This window comes from Sminthopsis crassicaudata, chromosome 4 (assembly GCF_048593235.1).
Source record: "Sminthopsis crassicaudata isolate SCR6 chromosome 4, ASM4859323v1, whole genome shotgun sequence".
NCBI classification, from domain to species: domain Eukaryota; kingdom Metazoa; phylum Chordata; class Mammalia; order Dasyuromorphia; family Dasyuridae; genus Sminthopsis; species Sminthopsis crassicaudata.
Window position 1 is genome coordinate 95,044,490 of NC_133620.1, and position 19,030 is coordinate 95,063,519.

The 19,030-nt window shown below is 34.7% G+C and overlaps 1 long non-coding RNA gene across 2 annotated transcripts in view; it reads right to left on the reverse strand.

Annotated features, from left to right (window-relative positions):
• Positions 1–14,147: 14,147 nt before the first annotated feature.
• LOC141565538 (uncharacterized) overlaps positions 14,148–19,030 on the reverse strand; it is a 160,758-nt gene continuing 155,875 nt past the window's right edge. For both annotated transcript variants that reach the window (XR_012489050.1, XR_012489051.1), the window contains exon 3: positions 14,148–14,619. This is a non-coding gene — a long non-coding RNA (uncharacterized LOC141565538). The remainder of the gene's footprint in view (positions 14,620–19,030) is intronic.

Here is a 19,030-nt window from a genome sequence, read left to right on the forward strand (position 1 = left end):
AGTGATATATCACAACTGGGATGTGAACCAGATCTTACTTATACTGATCCACCAGTTTTTGTATATTCCATGCCCCAACAAAGTCAAAATTGGTGCTTCACTCTTTTGCCTCAAATAATCACATATGTATTTAGTTGTTTATATATTATATTTAGATATGTTATGTATATATATGCATATATGTGTGTGTACATATATGTATATATATATACACACTCATATACAGTGTAAAATATTTCTAGGGAAAGGATGGTACTTTGTTTTATATTTGTATCCTCAGCACTTAATAATAATCTCTTGCACATAGTAGAAAATACAGAAAATAGGTTTTAGGCAAAGAGTGGACAAATCTGCCATCTCACCATCCCAAAAGAGCATATCACTAGGTCAGAAATTTGGAGTAACTGTCTACTGATTTTCTCTTCTCTTGCAAAAAAAAGCAAAACAATATGGGCTTATTGGATAAATATATACATATCCAAATTATCTTTTGGGAAATCTATATTGTCCAAAGTCAATAAGTAATTGTTCATTCCCACAAGTATCCTCACACATGTATACATTTTCATCCATGTATTCTGAAATATGGCCTGTGAATGGCCTGACCTAAGAATGAGAGGGAGGAGAATACAGAATTATGTCCCTAAATTAAGCTAAAGAGAGTTTAAGAAATAATTCTACAACTACAGTGAGTTGCTTATTTACAACTGGGTAAGGATAAATAAATACTTCCTAAGCCTCGTAGAACTCAAATACTGCTTTGGATGATTATAACAGTCAAAACTCTCTTCCAGGCTATTTGCACAAACAACACTTTTATTTCTCTGATATTGACTCAGCTCTAGTACTCTTGGTAGTAATATTTTATTATGAGTCAATAATCTATTTCCCAGAGTCTAACCTCTAGAGACTCTGAGATCCTAGGTGTTTCCATACATTTTCATTTAATAAATATTGATTAAGTGCCTTCTATACACCAGGCATTGTGTTAATCACTGGGGATACAAATAAGAAAAAGAGACTGTTCTTGCTCTCAAGGAGTTTATAATCTAATGGGGAAGGACAAGATGAAAAGTGCTAGGGCAGGGGAGTGATAGGAAGGAACAAGAGGTTCATATTGTTCTGTTGTTCTGTAGAAGAGTAGCCAAGCAGTACATTTGATAGAAAATGGAATTACCAGGAGGGTTATAAGCTTCTATAAAGGAACGCTTTGGCAGGAGTTTAATGGTTTTCCCTTCAGCCTTCCACCCAAGGGGAAAGGCAACTAAAGGGAAATAAGAAAGTGTAGAATATCGAAACCATGAGTTTTTCAGGTGGAGATGAGATTTCAGGTGACTTCAAATGATTTGCAAAACAGTTGATGAAACATGGAGTAAGTATGAAAACAAGCATCTACATATAAAGTATACACAAAGCTATACAGTGTAGTTTGAAGAGAAAGAGAATGCTACTGGGGAATCAAGAAAGGCTTCATAAAGGAGATTATACTTGATAAGCCCTTGAAGCAAGCTAGGAATTTGGGGGGGGGGGGCAGATAAAGGACAGTCTAGACATGAAAAAAAAACAAATTGATTCTGATGGAAGAGATGAAATGTCATGTATAGGGACAGTTAGCTGGCCAGTTTGACTAGCATACAAAGTGGAGAAAGGGTTTTGTTTTTTGTTGTTACCATTCAATTGTGTCCAAATCTTTATGTCTTCATTCAGCATTTTCTTGGCAAAGTTATTGGAGGGGTTTGCCGATTCCTTCTCCAGCTCATTTTACAGATGAGGAAACTGGGACAAACAGAGTTAAATGACTTGTCCAGAATCCCACAACTAGTATGTCTCTAAAGTCAAGTTTGAACTCAAGAAGAGACTAACTCCAAGTCCAGCGCTCTATACATTGCTCCTGGCCCGAAGAAACTAACCTAACTGGCCCAAAGAAACAATAATAGTATGAAAAGGCCCAGAAAAGAAGGCTGTGGAGATTGTGGAGGGCTTTAAATGCTAGATCTCAAAATTTGTATTTTTATCCCAAATTCAAAAGGGAGTTTTTAAAGATTTTTTTAATAGAGGAGGTGACATAGTAAGATCTAGTTCAGGACAATCAATTTGGTAGCTTTTGTAGTTTGGATTGAAAAAGGAAGAGGCTGGAGCAGAGGATAACAAGGAAGAAGCTATTGCTACTTATTGGTTTTTCTGAGTGTTGATGAGGACTTGAACTAGAATAAAGAAAGTGTGTATGGACAAAAGGAGATAGATCCAAACCATGTTTTGGAAATAGGATCACCAAGACTACGAGAGTAGTGGAGAGAAGAGTCAAAGATGTCTCCAAGGTTATAAAGCTGGATGATTGGGTGGTATAGGTATATGCATATACAGCATTTAACTCCAACAAAATACAAGTACATGCAAAGCTTAGAGAGATGCAAGATTCTTGGTTCAGTAGGAAGGCAGATAAAATTCAATTTTATACCGATAGTAACAATCCAAAGTGCTTTTATGACACCCTGAAGACTATTTATGGGCCAAAGACCTACAGTGCCTCTCAACTACTCAGTACTGATTGAGCCACATTGATTAGTGATAAGGACATGATCCTAGAGAGACAAGGACCATCATCAATTAATGCCACTGACTGTTTACCTCAGGTAGAAATCAATCCCCCTCTAGACAAATTTCCAACTGAAGAAGAGGTTTTGAATGTCATTAGGCTCCTCTCCTGTGTCGAAGCATTTGGTACTGGCAAAATTACAGCTGAAATTTACAAGGTGGAGGGTCCATTGCTTATGCAAAAGCAGACTGAAATTTTCTGAGTTATATGGCAAGAAGAGGTTATCTTCAGAAATTAAAGGACGTCTCTATTGTCCTACAAAGATAAAGAGAACAATTTGTCCTGTGATAATCATGGGGGGAGGAGGGAGGGAAGAAAAGGAAGATGAGTGGCTCTTAGTCATTGCTAGCAAGATTCTTGCCAAAGCCCTTCTCGATAGGCTGATCTTTCACCTGGAAGATGGACATCCCTCTGAGAACCAGTGTGGCTTTAGAAAGGGCCAAGGAATGGTCAATATAGTGTTTGCTGCCCAACGGCTCCAAGAGAAATGCCAGGAATGGAGATCTGCACACAATGTTTGTAGAACTGACCAAGGTCTTTGATTCCATCAGTCATGAAGGCTTATGGAAAATGTCAAAACTTGCTGAAAAGTTCATTAACATTGTATGTCAATTGCTTGCCCAAGTTCTAAATAATGCTCAATGTTCTCACTTTCCCAGTCATCAATGAAGTGAAACAAAGCTGTGTGCTGTTCCCATGCTTTTTTTTTGCATGATGTTTTCAGCCACATTGTCACATTTTCAGTGATGACAAACATGGGTGTCAAGGTTGGATACTACACTGATAGTAAATTCAACTTGAAAAGGCTGCAAGCCATTTTGGATTTCCTTCACAGGCTAATTGTATACTATTTCAAAGTCCGGTTCTTTTTATACAACAAAATAACTGTTTGGACATACATACATATATTGTATTTAACTTATACTTTAACATATTTAACATCTAGGGGAGGGGAGTGGGGGGAAGGAGGGTAAAAGTTGGAACAAAAGGCTTAGCAATTGTCAATGCTGTAGAATTACTCATGCATATATCTTGTAAAGAAAAAGCTATTAAAAAAAAAAAAAAAAAAAAAAAAAGGCTGCAAACCAAGACTAAAGTGGACGGAGTGTTGGTGCATGATTTTTTGTCTGCAGGTAACTGTGCACTCAATGCAGCCTCCAAAACCAAGATGCACCAAAGTATGGATCAATTCTCTACTACTTGGGATACTTTTGGCCTAACAATTAATACTAAGAAAACATGGGTTCTCTATCCATCAGCACCATACGCTAGCCATATGTGGAACCATCAGTTGCAGCAAATGGAAAAGTTTTAGATGCTGTGGATAAGTTCACTTACCTTGGCAGTATACTTTCCAAGGATATGTACACATTGATAATGAGGTTGATACATGCATTGCCAGAGCTGGTTCGGTGTTTGGGAAGCTCCAAAGGAAAGTATATGAGAGAAGAGGTATTAGATTGACCACCAATCTAAACTAAAGATTTACAGAGTTATTGTGCTGACCTTATTGTTATATGTCTGTAGAACCTGGGTAAGTTTCAGTCCCATTTGAAATGTCTTAGGGAGTTTCTGAAGATCATCTACCAGGGTGAGATACAAGACACTGAGGTCTTTTTTTCAAACTAAATCATCAAATATTCAAATTCTATTACTTTGGACTGGCTACATTGTTCAAATACACTTTGAACACACGCTTGCCAAAAAGACTATTTTATGAAGACGTCACACAGAGCAAATGCTTACATTGTGATCAGAAAAAGAGATACTAGGACACTGAAAAGTCTCTCAAGAACTTTGGAATTGATTATGTGGCATGGGAGACATCAGCACAGGATTGCTCAGCATGGTGTACCCTCATCAGAGAAGGTGCTGTGCTGTATAAGCAAAGCAGAATTGAAGTAGCTCAAAAGAAACATAACATGTACAGATTTAGAGAATCCACCGCAAATACTCACATAGGCTATTTGTGTCCAACCTGTGGCAGAGCATTCCAAGCTCATGTTAGTCTGATCAGTCACAGTCCAACTGTAACTTGACTCTAAAATAGCGAACTTATTTTGATCCTCTTTGAGACAACCTTCATTGTTTACTTTCTCCACCTTCTTATATATTTCTCTAATAGGAACCTGGATGTGCTTCTCTGGAAAAGGCTTTTATTTGTATTATTTTGAAGCTTATTCTTAATTATCATTACTTCTCCAAGATCTATTAGACAAACTTGTACACATATCTACATTTGTGTAGATATAGATATGGTTTCATATGTATGTACATATGTACTCATTAATGGTGTCCATCACTGTGATAGAGGGACAGAGTTCAAATTATAGTAAAAGTCCCTCTAGATGGTAAAGTCCTACAGATGTTTTTATTTACAGATGACAGTAGGATCACTGCACTAATTTACAGGAAGCTGCAGAGCCTTGGAGATCCATAACCATCTACACAGGAAAAAACAAATGGATGAAGAATGTTGATTATTCTGATTACAATCAGGTAGAACATTCTACTCTGACTAAAATGCACAGAACTTATCCATCACTATGTATAACTTAATCAGAAAATGTCATCTGGGTCCAAAACTGAATAGGAAGGAAATGAGCTAGATGCCATATAAAGCCACACCAACCTTGTAATGACCCCATGCTTCTCCCTGAAACAAAAACTTATCTTTTTAACATCAGTATTCTGACGGCTGTGTATCATGGAGTATCAGTCTGACAAACTTGAAGTTTGTCTAATAGACACTGGAGAGGTATATGATGATTATGAGCAAGCTTCAAAATAATGGACATAAAAGCCTGCTATACAGAAGCATATCAGGGATTCTATCAGAAAAGTATATAACATAGGAAAAGAAAGTGGACCAGCCATGTGGAGAAAGTAAGCAATAACAAATGCGCAGTCTGTATGCTTCCTTTACTGGTATTTATGAAATGGATGAGAGCCAAGGACAGGAAGGAATGCCCCTGGCATAATGGATGGGATTGATACTAGCAGAGAGAGACCACATCAGTGGATCACACAGCTAATTATACTGAATTACAATCAGTAAGAATTACATCAGTAAGACCAAAAATACATTAAACAGTTAGCAGTACATGCCTTAGACTTTCATTCAAAGATTAAGAATTCATGGTCCCCCTGCTAATAGAGCATACAATCTAACAAAGGGAGAGAAAACATGGCCTTTCCTTTTGGACCTCACACAGCACTTCATTTGTAACTCTGTAAATCAATTCTCACGTAACATTGGGTAGCATTGTAAATTTATCATAGAGTTGTGTGGTATAGCATGGCTAGCTTCCTCCAGCGATCTTTTCTCTCTTCTAAATCAAAGCATCCTTGGGCAACAAGGCTCCTCTACCTTGCCTTTTGCTGCTTGTCATCCAGTCAATTCAGTGGGGTCCAACTCTTGGTGACTCTGCAGACCATGCTGCCCATGAGGTATTCTTGGCAAAGATACTGGAATGGTTTGCCATTTCCTTCTCTGATGCATTAAAAAGCAAAGAGAGATTAACTAGCCAGGATCATATAGCTAGAAATAGCCATATTTAAACTCTGGTCTTCCAGGCCCAGTACTTTATCCATTGAGCCACCTGGCTGCTTCCTAGCAGTACAGAACACAAACAGGTTTCACTATACAAATCACTTTGCAGAGATTATAAATGTAGATATTTCTCACAGATTAAAACATCTATATACCTCATCCTGCAAATTATTCACTTGGCGCTTTCCATAAACAAATTAAATGACTCTACCCAATGGGTCAAAAAGACCCTTTTGGGGTCTCCAGGGATAGAATACTTTGGCTGTCTTTCTTGCAGAGCTTCTTCATATTTTGTGTCGTGGATACCTTTGGCAGGAATAATATTCTCAGAATAATATTCTTCTTTTTTTTTTTAAATTCATTTTTCCAAATTATCCTCTCCCTCCCTCCACTCCCTCCCCCCGATGTCAGGTAATCCCATACATTTTACATGTGTTACAATATAACCTAGATACAATATATGTGTGTAAATACCATTTTCTTGTTGCACATTAATTATTAGCTTCTGAAGGTATAAGTAACCTGGGTAGATAGACAGTAGTGCTAACAATTTACATTCGCTTCCCAGTGTTCCTTCTCTGGGTATAGTTATTTCTGTCCATCATTGATCAACTGGAAGTGAGTTGGATCTTCTTTATGTTGAAGATTTCCACTTCCATCAGAATACATCCTCATACAGTATTGTTGTTGAAGTGTATAGTGATCTTCAGAATAATATTCTTTAAAAAATTTTAGGATCATAATGATAGCCAATTTACTGAATACTTGTAAGTTACCAAAACATGTTTCAAAGCAAGTTCACAGATCCCCAGGTTTCCAGAGATCCTTTAATCCTTGCTGTCTTATTTCTCATTTATAACAAGTGATATCATGTACACAGAACCCCAGGACTGAACTCAAGCTCCCCCATTTAGCAGCTATGTGATTAAGCACAAGTTGTATCAGGCTGATAATAATGCATACTGCCTGGAGCTCAGATGAGAAAGGCTTTTTTAAAAAAAGTACACAAAGGGCTAAATAAATGTGAGCTATCATTAGAGGAACAGATGTTAATTCAAACTATGACTTTTATACCTGTTAACATGCCCAGTATGGAAACTGCCTCCACCAAACTAATAACTCATTTGGAATTTATTGTCTTGGAGAACCTCTTAGAAAATTATGTAGAGGGTTACATGTTTGACTGTGGACACAGAAGTCAGATGTGGGACCTGAACCCAAATCTTCCAAAATCATCCCTCTATCAACTATAGTATAGTGCCTGCCTGTATTATTACCAGTCATTATTATTGTAGTAAATATGAAGCAGAACAGAATATCACAAGAGCCAAAGAAGGATTAAAAACTCAGTCAGGCAAGCTGGATGATATAAAATCATCCCACTAGTCATTAAAAGAAACTCTAGCCTCATGATTGATTTAAAACAAAAGACTATTTTTCTTCAACCTCTTACATCATCTATCACAGCTGACCTCATGGAGGAAAAAAAAAAAGGGAAACACCATTTGATTGTTCATGCAATAAAAGGCTTCAGTCAAAAGACTAAACTCTTTTCTCTCTCTCATCTCAAAAGATAAGTCCTTGAGTCTCTTTCCTTTGTCCATTTTTGCCACAATAGTTGAGCTTATTCCATTACAGCAGGTCTCTTGAGTTGGAGGTCAGAATATTTTTTGTTTATTTTGGAATTAGCCATCACCCAATCCCAAGGACTGCGCTGAAGCCAACTTATCAGTCCCATTCATTTGCTTTTAACAGAGAAAAATTAAAGGGGGATGTAAATTATATCATAAAAATATGTCATTCATATCAGCACTTTTTTTTGGAAGAAAGGGATTTTAAACTCTTTTTCTTCACTAAGGGAATATAAGGAGATTCCTATTTTTGGAGTGGGATGATCTAAGTATTGTTTGAGGACCACCCTTGTAAGTTCAGAGAGGCTTTATCACCAGTATGAAGGCCAACAAGTGATGGATGGAGAAGATGGAGGAAGGAAGGACGAAAACTCATAAAACAGTATATAAAGACAAGAAGAGATCAAGATATGCATCACTGTAGGAAGTACAAGGGATAGGGACTGGACTGTGGTTTCACTGGTATAGGGAATTCCCGTCAGAGGAAATCCTCTCTACCAGACAAGCCTTTTTCTTTCTTTTCTTTTCTTTTCTTTTTTTTATTAATTTTTTAATTATATATTTTTTGAAAGTACATATGCATGAGTAATTTTTTTACAGCATTATCCCTTGTATTCATTTTTCCAAATTTTCCCCTCCCTCTCCCAGATGGCAGGCAATCCCATACATTTTACATGTGTTACAGTATAACCTAGATACAATATATGTGTGTAAATCCAATTTTCTTGTTGCACGGTAAGAATTGGATTCCAAAGGTATAAGTAACCTGGGTAGAAAGACAGTAGTGCTAACAGTTTACATTCAATTCCCAGTGTTCCTTCTCTGGGTGTAGCTGTTTCTGTCCACCATTGATCAACTGGAAGTGAATTGGATCTTCTTTATGTTGAAGATATCCACTTTAATCAGAATATATCTTCATATAGAATTGTTGTTGAAGTGTATAGTGATCTCCTGGTTCTGCTCATTTCACTCAGCATCAGTTCATGCAAGTCTCTCCAAACCTCTCTGTATTCATCCTGCTGGTCATTTCTTACAGAGCAATAATATTCCATAACATTCATATACCATAATTAACCCAACCATTCTCCAATTGATGGATATCCATTCATTTTCCAGTTTCTAGCCACTATAAAAAGAGCTGCCACAAACATTTTGGCACATACAGGTCCCTTTCCCTTCTTTAGTATTTCCTTGGGATATAAGCCCAACAGTAGCACTGCTGGATCAAAGGGTATGCACAGTTTGATAACTTTTTGGGCATAGTTCCAAATTCCTCTCCAGAATGGCTGAATTCTTTCACAACTCCACCAACAATGTATTAGTGTCCCAGTTTTCCCACATCCCCTCCAACATTCATCATTATCTTTTCCTGTCATCTTAGCCAATCTGACAGATGTGTAGTGTTATCTCAGAGTTGTCTTAATTTGCATTTCTCTGATCAGTAGTGATTTGGAACACTCTTTCATATAAGTGGATATAGTTTCAATTTCATCATCTGAAAATTGTCTGTTCATATCCTTTGACCATTTATCAATTGCAAAATGGTTTGATTTCTTATAAATTAGAGTCAGTTCTTTATATATTTTGGAAATGAGGCCTTTATAAGAACCTTTAACTGTAAAGATATTTTCTCAACTTGTTACTTTCCTTCTAATCTTGTTTGCATTAGTTTTGTTTGTACAAAAGCTTTTTAATTTGATATAATCAAAATTTTCTATTTTGTGATCAATAATGATCTGTAGTTCTCCTCTGGTCATAAATTCCTTCCTCCTCCACAAGTCTGAGAGGTAGACTATCCTCTGTTCCTCTAATCTATTTATGATCTCATTCTTTATGCCTAAATCATGGACCCATTTTGATCTTATCTTGGTATATGGTGTTAAGTGTGGGTCCATATCTAATTTCTGCCATACTAATTTCCAGTTTTCCCAACAGTTTTTTTTTTCAAATAATGAATTCTTATCCCAAATGTTGGTTTCTTTGGGTTTGTCAAACACTAGATTGCTATAGTTGTACCCTATTTTGTCCTGTGTACCTAATCTGTTCTACTGATCAACTAGTCTATTTCTTAGCCAATATCAAATGGTTTTGACTGTTGCTTTATAATATAGTTCTAGATCAGGTACAGCTACACCACCTTCATTTAATTTTTTTTTTCATTACTTCCCTTGAAATTCTCAACCTTTTGTTCTTCCATATGAATTTTGTTGTTATTTTTTCTAGGTCATTAAAATAGTTTCTTGGGAGTCTGATTGGTATAGCACTAAATAAATAGGTTAGTTTGGGGAGTATTGTCATCTTTATTATATTCGCTCGCTCAGCCTATCCAAGAGCACTTAATGTCTTTCCAATTATTTAAATCTGACTATTTTTGTGGCAAGTGTTTTGTAATTTTGCTCATATAATTGTTGACTCTCCTTTGGTAGATATATTCCCAAATATTTTATACTATCCACTGTTATTTTGAATGGAATTTCCCTTTGTTGTATTGTGTTGGTAATGTATAAAAATGCTGAGGATTTATGTGGATTTATTTTGCATCCAGCAACTTTGCTAAAGTTGTGAATTATTTCTAATAACTTTTTATTAGAATCTCTGGGGTTCTCTAAGTATACCATCATATCATCTGCAAAGTAATAGTTTGATTTCCTCATTACCTACTCTTATTCCTGTAATCTCTTTCTCGACTCTTATTGCCGAGGATAGCATTTCTAATACAATATTGAATAGTAATGGTGATAGTGGGCAACCTTGTTTCACTCCTGATCTTACTGGGAAAGGTTCCAGTTTATCTCCATTACATATTATGCTTAATGACGGTCTTAAATGTATGCTCCTGACTATTTTAAGGAATAGTCCATTTATTCCTATACTCTCAAGCGTTTTTAGTAGGAATGGATGTTGTATTTTATCAAATGCTTTTTTCTGCATCTATTGAGATGATCATATGGCTTTTATTAATTTGATTATTAATATGGTCAATTATACTAATAGTTTTCCCAATATTAAACCAGCCCTGCATTCCTGGTATAAATCCTACTTGATCATAGTGTAATATCCTGGGGATGATTTTCTGAAGTCTTTTTGCTAATATCTTATTTAAGATTTTAGCATCAATATTCATTAAGGAGATTTATCTATAGTTTTCTTTCTCACTTTTCAATCTACCTGGTTTAGGTATCAGTACCATGTCTGTGTCATAAAAGGAGTTTGGTAAGACTCCTTCATCCCCTATTTTTAAAAATAGTTTATATAACATTGGGGCTAATTGTTCTTTAAATGTTTGGTAGAATTCACATGTAAATCCATCTGGTCCTGGGGACTTTTTCCTGGGGAGTTGATTAATAGCTTGTTCTATTTCTTTTTCTGAAATAGGACTATTTAAGCAGTTTACTTCCTCCTCTGTTAATCTAGGAAGCCTATATTTTTGGAGGTAGTCAAATTTATCAAATTTATAGTTATCAAATAAATTTATAAATAAATTTATAGTTATCAAATTTATTGGCATAAAGTTGGGCAAAGTAACTCATTATTTCTCTAATGTCCTCTTTATTGGTGGAAAGATCCCCCTTTTCATTTTTAAGAGTAACAATTTGATTTTCCTTTTTTGATCAGATTTACCAAAGGTTTATCTATTTTATTGGCTTTTTCATAAAACCAACTCTTAGTTTTATTTATTAATTCAATAGTTTTTTTACTTTCAATATTGTTGATTTTTCCTTTTAATTTTAGAATTTCAAATTTAGTTTTTGGTTGGGGGTTTTTAATTTTGTCTTTTTCTAGCTTTTTACGTTACAGGCCCAATTCACTGATCTTCTCTTTCTCTATTTTATTCAAGTAAGCATCTAAAGATATAAAATTTCTCCTTATTACCACTTTAGCTGCATCCCACAAATTTTGGTATGATGTCTCATCATTGTCATTATCTTGGGTGAAATTATTGTTTCTATAATTTGCTGTTTCACCCAGTCATTCTTTAAGATGAGATTATTTAGTTTCCAATTACTTTTTGGTCTATTTATCCCTAACTTCTTGTTGAATGTAGTTTTTATTGCATTGTGATCTGAGAAGAAGGCATTTACTATTTCTGCCTTCCTACATTTAATTTTGAGATCTTTATGTCCCAATATATGGTCAATTTTTGTATAGGTTCCATGAACTGCTGAGAAGAAAGTATACTCCTTTCTATCACCATTCAGTTTTCTCCAAAGATCTATCATACCTAGTTTTTCTAATGTTCTATTTACCTCTTTAATTTCTTTCTTATTTGTTTTGTGGTTTGATTTATCTAATTCTGAGAGTACAAGGTTGAGATCTCCCACTGTTATAGTTTTACTGTCTATTTCTTCTTGCAACTCTCTTAACTTCTTTAGGAAGTTAGATCCTATACCACTTGGTGCATATATGTTTAGTATTGATATGGCTTCATTGTCTATGCTACCTTTTTGCAGGATACAGTTTCCTTCCTTATCTCTTTTAATTAGATAAATTTCTGCTTTTGCTTGATCTGAGATCTACTTTTTTCAGCCAAGCTTTTTTCTATAACTTTTTCATGTAGAATGGTAAAATGACCTACCCACGTTCATATAGCCAATGTGTATTAGAGGTGGTGAACCTAAGTCTTCTTCACTTTGAACCTCTCAATCTATTATGTTCATCTCTATAAGTACTAACCCAAATGAAATCATGGATCCTTAAAATATTTATGAGGCACATTATATTGGCTCAGATATTTATTTAACAAAACAGGCATTTTATTTAAATAAGGTTTTCAATTTAACATGCCTTACACATTAGTCACACTCCCATCTTCTTCTTGGAAATTGGATATTTACAGTTCCATGAATAAATGTGTTATCTTATAAATATATAAGACCTGGCAGTTATTTAGCATAGTCCTTTTAGAAGTTAGATGGCAGTGGACCTTCAACCCAGGTACTAACTAGTTGTGTAAACTTGGGGAAGTCATTTCATGTCTATATGCCTCAGTTTCCACATCTGTAAAATTATTATAATAGTATTTACCTTCCAGGATTGTCAATAAAATAATCTGTCAAACATTACATGAATCTTAAAGGATCATATTTTGTTAAATACAACAAAATTTTCCAATTTGAACATTTCACAAAAAAAGGATTTAAAATATTTGACCAACCAGATAATTACACTAAAACAAATTTTTTTTATTAATATAATCAGTCCTCAGAGGGTTTTTCTCTTTGAAAATCCCACAACTACTTAGAACCAATGCAAATAGTTTGCTTACTTTTGTTTTATCACTTTTTGAATGGATGTATTTCTGGGGAGATTTTTGGTAAGGGGGTAAAAATGATCAAGTCTTTCAAATTAACATTCACTCTAGGTGTAATATGCTACCTTGGATAAAAACAGCTTTCAAAACCAGAGAACAACAAGTGAACAGACTCTTGGTTCTATGAGTAGAATCTAATACCCTCTTAAGCCTTGGAAAATCAACATGAAATGCATTCTAAATCACCAAGGACAGGCCCTAGCACTGAAGACCTCCATCAAGCTTATTAAATATTCTCCATGTGATCCATTGATTTCTTTATGGAAATCTAAAATGGTAATATTTCAAAAACAGTTGGAGCTTTCAATACCCTAACTATGGAATTATTATTCACCTGTATTCTTCAAGATCATATTTAGCTTCCCCACCATGACCTCTGGGTACAAGTCCAAAGCACAGAATACTTAGTGATTCACACATGGCCTCCAATGCCATGAAAGCTATCCTTTGCTGCTCTGAGTGGATTTCTTGTTTTTGATAGAGAATACATATACATATAATATAAATTATCTATAAAAATTGGTGAAGTCAGAACAGACTCACGTTTTAGAATATTCTGATGTTGGAAATTTTAATAACAGTTTAAGAGAATGAAAGAATGAATATTACCATGAATACATGCATAGGTCAGAAACTGTACCTGTTCCTTGAGTACTTTTTAAAAATAAAATTGATTACAAGACAACAGAAGATCACAGAGTTAGTGCTAGAAGATGTTAGAGTAGAAAGAAACCTCTACCAGAAGACAGGGGAAACTATCCTAATATTACTTATATAACCTTGACATGATCAAACATCTTTCTGAAATTTCACTTTCCTTACCTGTAAAATAAAGGTGTTTGATTAAATGATGCAGAAAGTCTTTTCTAGTTTCAAAACAAAATTTCCATAATACAGTTAAAAGCAAACCATATATATATATATATATATATATATATGTATATATATATATATATATATATACATATATATATATATATATATGTTATGCTATGCCTTAGACCCATACAAAAAAAGGAACTCAAGGCTAAAATTTGATTTTATTTTATTTTTGATTTTATTTATTATTGTAGATAATTGATACAGTGTAGAAGTGTGTCTCTTATCTCTCTCTCTCGTCAAAGTCTGAAACATGAGGACCCACTTCCTACCTCCCGTCCAAGACCATGGATACTGCTCCTATAAAGAGGCCATTTCATGCAGAATCAACACAGTTTCAATCTGGGTAACCCTTGATAGGATGGGGAAAGCGACAGAAAGTGTTTAAATCTCCGAAGATTCTCCTAGAATTCTTTTTTCTCTTTTCGGTATCTATCAAAATGGAGTAGAGAGTGGCTCCCATTCTCATGGCAGGAGCAGGAGTTGATCTAACAATAGCTCCTGTAGAAGCAGTCTCTGGAGGTCACAACCAGTACTGACATTTATTCCGACTTCTTCCTCAGAAAGAACTGCCTCTGTCAAAGCAATTCTACCTTCTTCTTCCTTCCTCTTCTGCCTTCACTTTGGTCACTTCCCAAAGACTCATTACCTGTTGAAAGATGTTGTAAATGAGTTCACTTACTGATAGAGCCACAAAGAAATGGACTAGGAAACTTACAAGTATAAAAAGAACCAGTTTTAAGAGTACTAAGATTATGACATGAAGTGCTTTACATGAAGAATTCACACAAAAATGTATTCGTGCTTTAATGGATCATGAATCAAACCACCTCTAAAGCACCCCCCTGATACCTTATCAGGACATGCAGATAATTCTGGTTATATCTTGCCAGTGTTTAAACTGTGCCTGATATGTATTACAGTGCTTAATAAATGCTTGACAACTAACTGATCAGCACAGAGTCTACAAGGCTAGAAAGGCTACAAATACAGTGTTGGCAGCAGTCTACTGTTTAAAAACTAGCCCATCTAAGTACTGAAAGGCTCACCACTTACAAGCCCACTTCCATGGGTAGAAATTCTTTGGCCATAATGGCTCAGGAAACAAGCATGAATGAATGGAAAGGGAAGTCATATAACAATGGAGCAAATAGGAAAGGCAAAAAGAAGGGACTTTAGGGACAAATATTGAGTTTGAACTTACCTCAATGGATCCACTATCTCATCAGTATGGTAAGGCAAGTCACTACCTATCTGTGCCTTCTAACCCATCTCATGAAATCTCTTCCATGTTCTCCCCTAAATCCAACACAAGAGGGCTCACTCCATTTTCTAAGGTTCTTCATCTACTTTTCCTGACCTGAGACAGCAATGGGACATGAAGGCTCTCCAAAAGAAATCCCCAATTCTTGGTACATGGTTCGCCTACCTTCTTTTCCAAGCATGCATCTCTCTGATAACATGCTTTACAGCCCTTCTGCACAATTCAAGGTTGGTAATCTTTAACAATCTACTCATACCCACCATGTATCTTTCCATTATCCTATAAGTGACTTTCAACTTAAGTTTTTTAAAGGTTATTTTGTGACTCACAATTATACAGCACTGGAAGAATACATTAAAAAAAATATATATATGTATATATATATATATATATATATATATATATATATATATATATATATATATATATATATATATATATATACATAGAGAGAGAGAGAGAGAGAGAGAGAGAGAGAGAGAGAGACCTGACCAAGCCTTATTTGTTTATTGTTTAGCTCATAATTTAACCTGTTTTCATGTTTGTTTGTTTGTTTGTTTGGAGACTTGACTTTTACAATATAGGAGGAAAGAGCACAATCAAGCCAATCCTTGGGTAATATTTGCCATTAGCTATATAAGCGGGTAAAATATGTAGGGTTAGTTTAAAGGTACTCTGAAACCACATTCAGACAGGCATGGGAAAGCAAAAGCTAATACAGTGAAAGCCCTCATATCCTAACTAACATCACTATCCAAAGGAAAATGATAAAAGTAAGCAATGATTTGTCGGTACCATCAGAAGATACAGGATCACCATGTCAACAAGTTCATACTAAACAAAAAGTCAATAAGCCTAGACCAGCTGCTGTTTGTCAAGGCTGCCCAACTAGGACATGCACCTTTGAGCTCTACAACTTCCCTATGTCCTAGCACAGTGCCTTACATAATATCAGATATTAAGTGAAATGTGCTGAAGTTGATATTTCTTTATTGCAGATAAGTAGCAGCATTAATTCCTCATTTTACCAGTTGAGGAAACTGAGACAAAGTATTTTGCCCAAGGTCATTTGTACCCTTAAGAACACTGATTGGAAAGTTGTTGACTCAATACTGGAACCCAAATATTCTGCCTCCAACTCTTTCCATGATCCTATCTGCTTCCTAGAAACTACATTACAATATAGCAAGTGAACAACTAACTTCTTCCCAGACCATTTAAACTAGTAGCCACCAAAGACATTGAAAGTCATATTGAAAAACCATTGAAAAATTAGCAACATAAATAATTTTATTTCATTTATGAGTCACACTTGTGATTATATCTTTAGGTCTAATACATTCATTCACTTAGCCAAATACTTTATTATTATTGGCTCAGAGTCCTAATTGACTGTGACAATTCACTATGGTAGTTACTCTATTGATGTTAGTTGGATACTCATTATGGGATTTGTAATTTATTTCTTCCTTCTCTAGACTCTTGGTTATTCTCCTGTTTATGAATACCTTCACTAAACACATGAAAGGTAGCATTTTGTGACACAGTCAAATTGTTGACTAAAAGAGAAAAAATAATAAGGATAATCCAACACAGCATTAATGCAATAGGCATTAGGTTTAGAATATGCTGTGTGAGTGTCAAACTTGGGTGAGGAAAGCAGCTTGGGCTTTACAATGAGCTTTTTTGGTTTGTGTAAGAATGGGTTTGCTTTTTATGTTCATAGCCCATTGGGAGAAGTGGTTTGGAAGCATGCTAAGTGGATTGGGTAGCCAGCCTGAGAGTATAAATTTGATGAGACTGAAACCAACATAGGCAACAATGAGAATTTGAAATCACCTCTGGATTTCATTTGTCCATGCGATCCATCTTCCCCATTACTTTATAAGTTTTTGAATGAAAACCAAAAAGACTATTTGATTTATTGGGTTTACAATTCTCTCCCTCAAAGCACTGGGGAACTCAGAATTAAATTAAGACCTATTGAATTGAAATGAGATTATGACTCACTTTATCTTAAACACAAATTAGTCCCTAGTATCTCCTAAGAATTGTATCACTTTTTATAGAATCAACATTTTGAGGAAGTGAAGTCAACAGTCCCATTCTCTTCTCTGAACAGAAGCAAGTATATATAATGTGTTGGGTATGTTCAGATACACTCTAAGATGATGGCTTAGAAGAGTCAGGACTGGCCAAGAGCCAGAATCCCTCAGGGAATGGAGGTAATTCTCCAGTCTTGAAGGACCCCAATTTGCTTTGGGTACTCTGCTACCTCTGCTTCCTTCTTTTTATTTCCTTCTCCTACTTTCAGAGGTTCTGGCATAGGAAGAAGAAAGGACATCTATACTCCTCTTCTAGTCTCCTTCCACAGTGCTATTTTATCTGACCTGATAGCCCTTTTGATTGATGGAGTCAAATTCCTATCAGATCCCTGTGGTCTTTTTCTTCTTCCCTTTTTCACCCAAGAGGCCTTCCTACTCCTGCTCAGTGGTTAAATTGAACAATTCCAATGTAAAACAACAAATTCTGAAAGGAAGGGAAATTAAAATAATATAAGATTATTCTGGACTTACTAGAAACCAAAAAAAGGAAATAAATAATATGTTTTTAAAAAGCAAAGAAACTCAAGTACAGCCCAAAATGACATGCCCTGCCAACCTGAACCAATCATCAATGAAAAAAGATAGGTGCACAATAAAAAAGATATTTCAAGCACTCCTACCAAAAAAAATAATAAATTGAGCAGATTATTTGATTTGAAAATATCTCAAAATAACAGAAATTTTAAAAAGGCAAGAATATACAACTACTAAAGAAAACACAAAAACAAAATAAATTACCTTAATAATGCTTAAAGTATGCTTAATTTAAATGCTTAAAAGAAAAAAAAACTTCAAAAAATCAAATATGAGATATCTTAAAAAACAGGAATATACATACAAGAATATACATGCAAGAACTACATAAATGCAATTTAAAGCCATTTTTTTTTACAGAAATGCAGTCTTAAATAATTATAAGAAAATAATTGCTCATGAGCAAGGCAAGTCAATATAATATATAATGTGATAATATTATCTAAAATGTTACATTATATATAATATTATATAAATAATTAGAAAAATTACCTATCAGATCTATAGATAGAAGTAAAGTTCATAATTAGACAAAGGATAGAAGATCACAGAAAATAAAATAAATAATTTTGGTTAAATCAAACATAAAAGTTTCTGCTAAAATGGTCTGAGGATACAAACAGAAAATTGTTAAAAGAGAATAAGCCCAGACTATGTATAGTCATGAGAAAAAAAAAATGTTCTAAGTCACTAATAAGAGAAATGAACATTAAAGCAATTCTGAAGTTCTACTTTATATCTATCAGAGGAGCAAAAAAGACCAAAAAAAAAAAAAAAAAGAAAAATGGCAAATGCTACAAGAATTATAAGAAAATAGGTACACTATACATTGTCAGACCTATGAATGCATACAAGCATTCTAGAAAACAATTTAAAATTATACATAAAAATTACTAAATAGTATATGTCCTTTGATCCAATTAAATCACTGCAAGGCTTAAATCCAAAAAGAATTTTTAAAGTGAAAAGGTTCAGTATGTATACACATATTTATAGCAGGAGTTTTTTTGGTTTGTTTTTTTGGTCATTTCAAAAAAAAACTAAAGGAGTATGCATTCATTGATGAATAGTTGAATAAACTGGGATATATGAGTGTTATGGAATAAACTGTGTTACAAGAAATGAGGAAATAGATAGTTCTAGCCTTAAGAGAATGT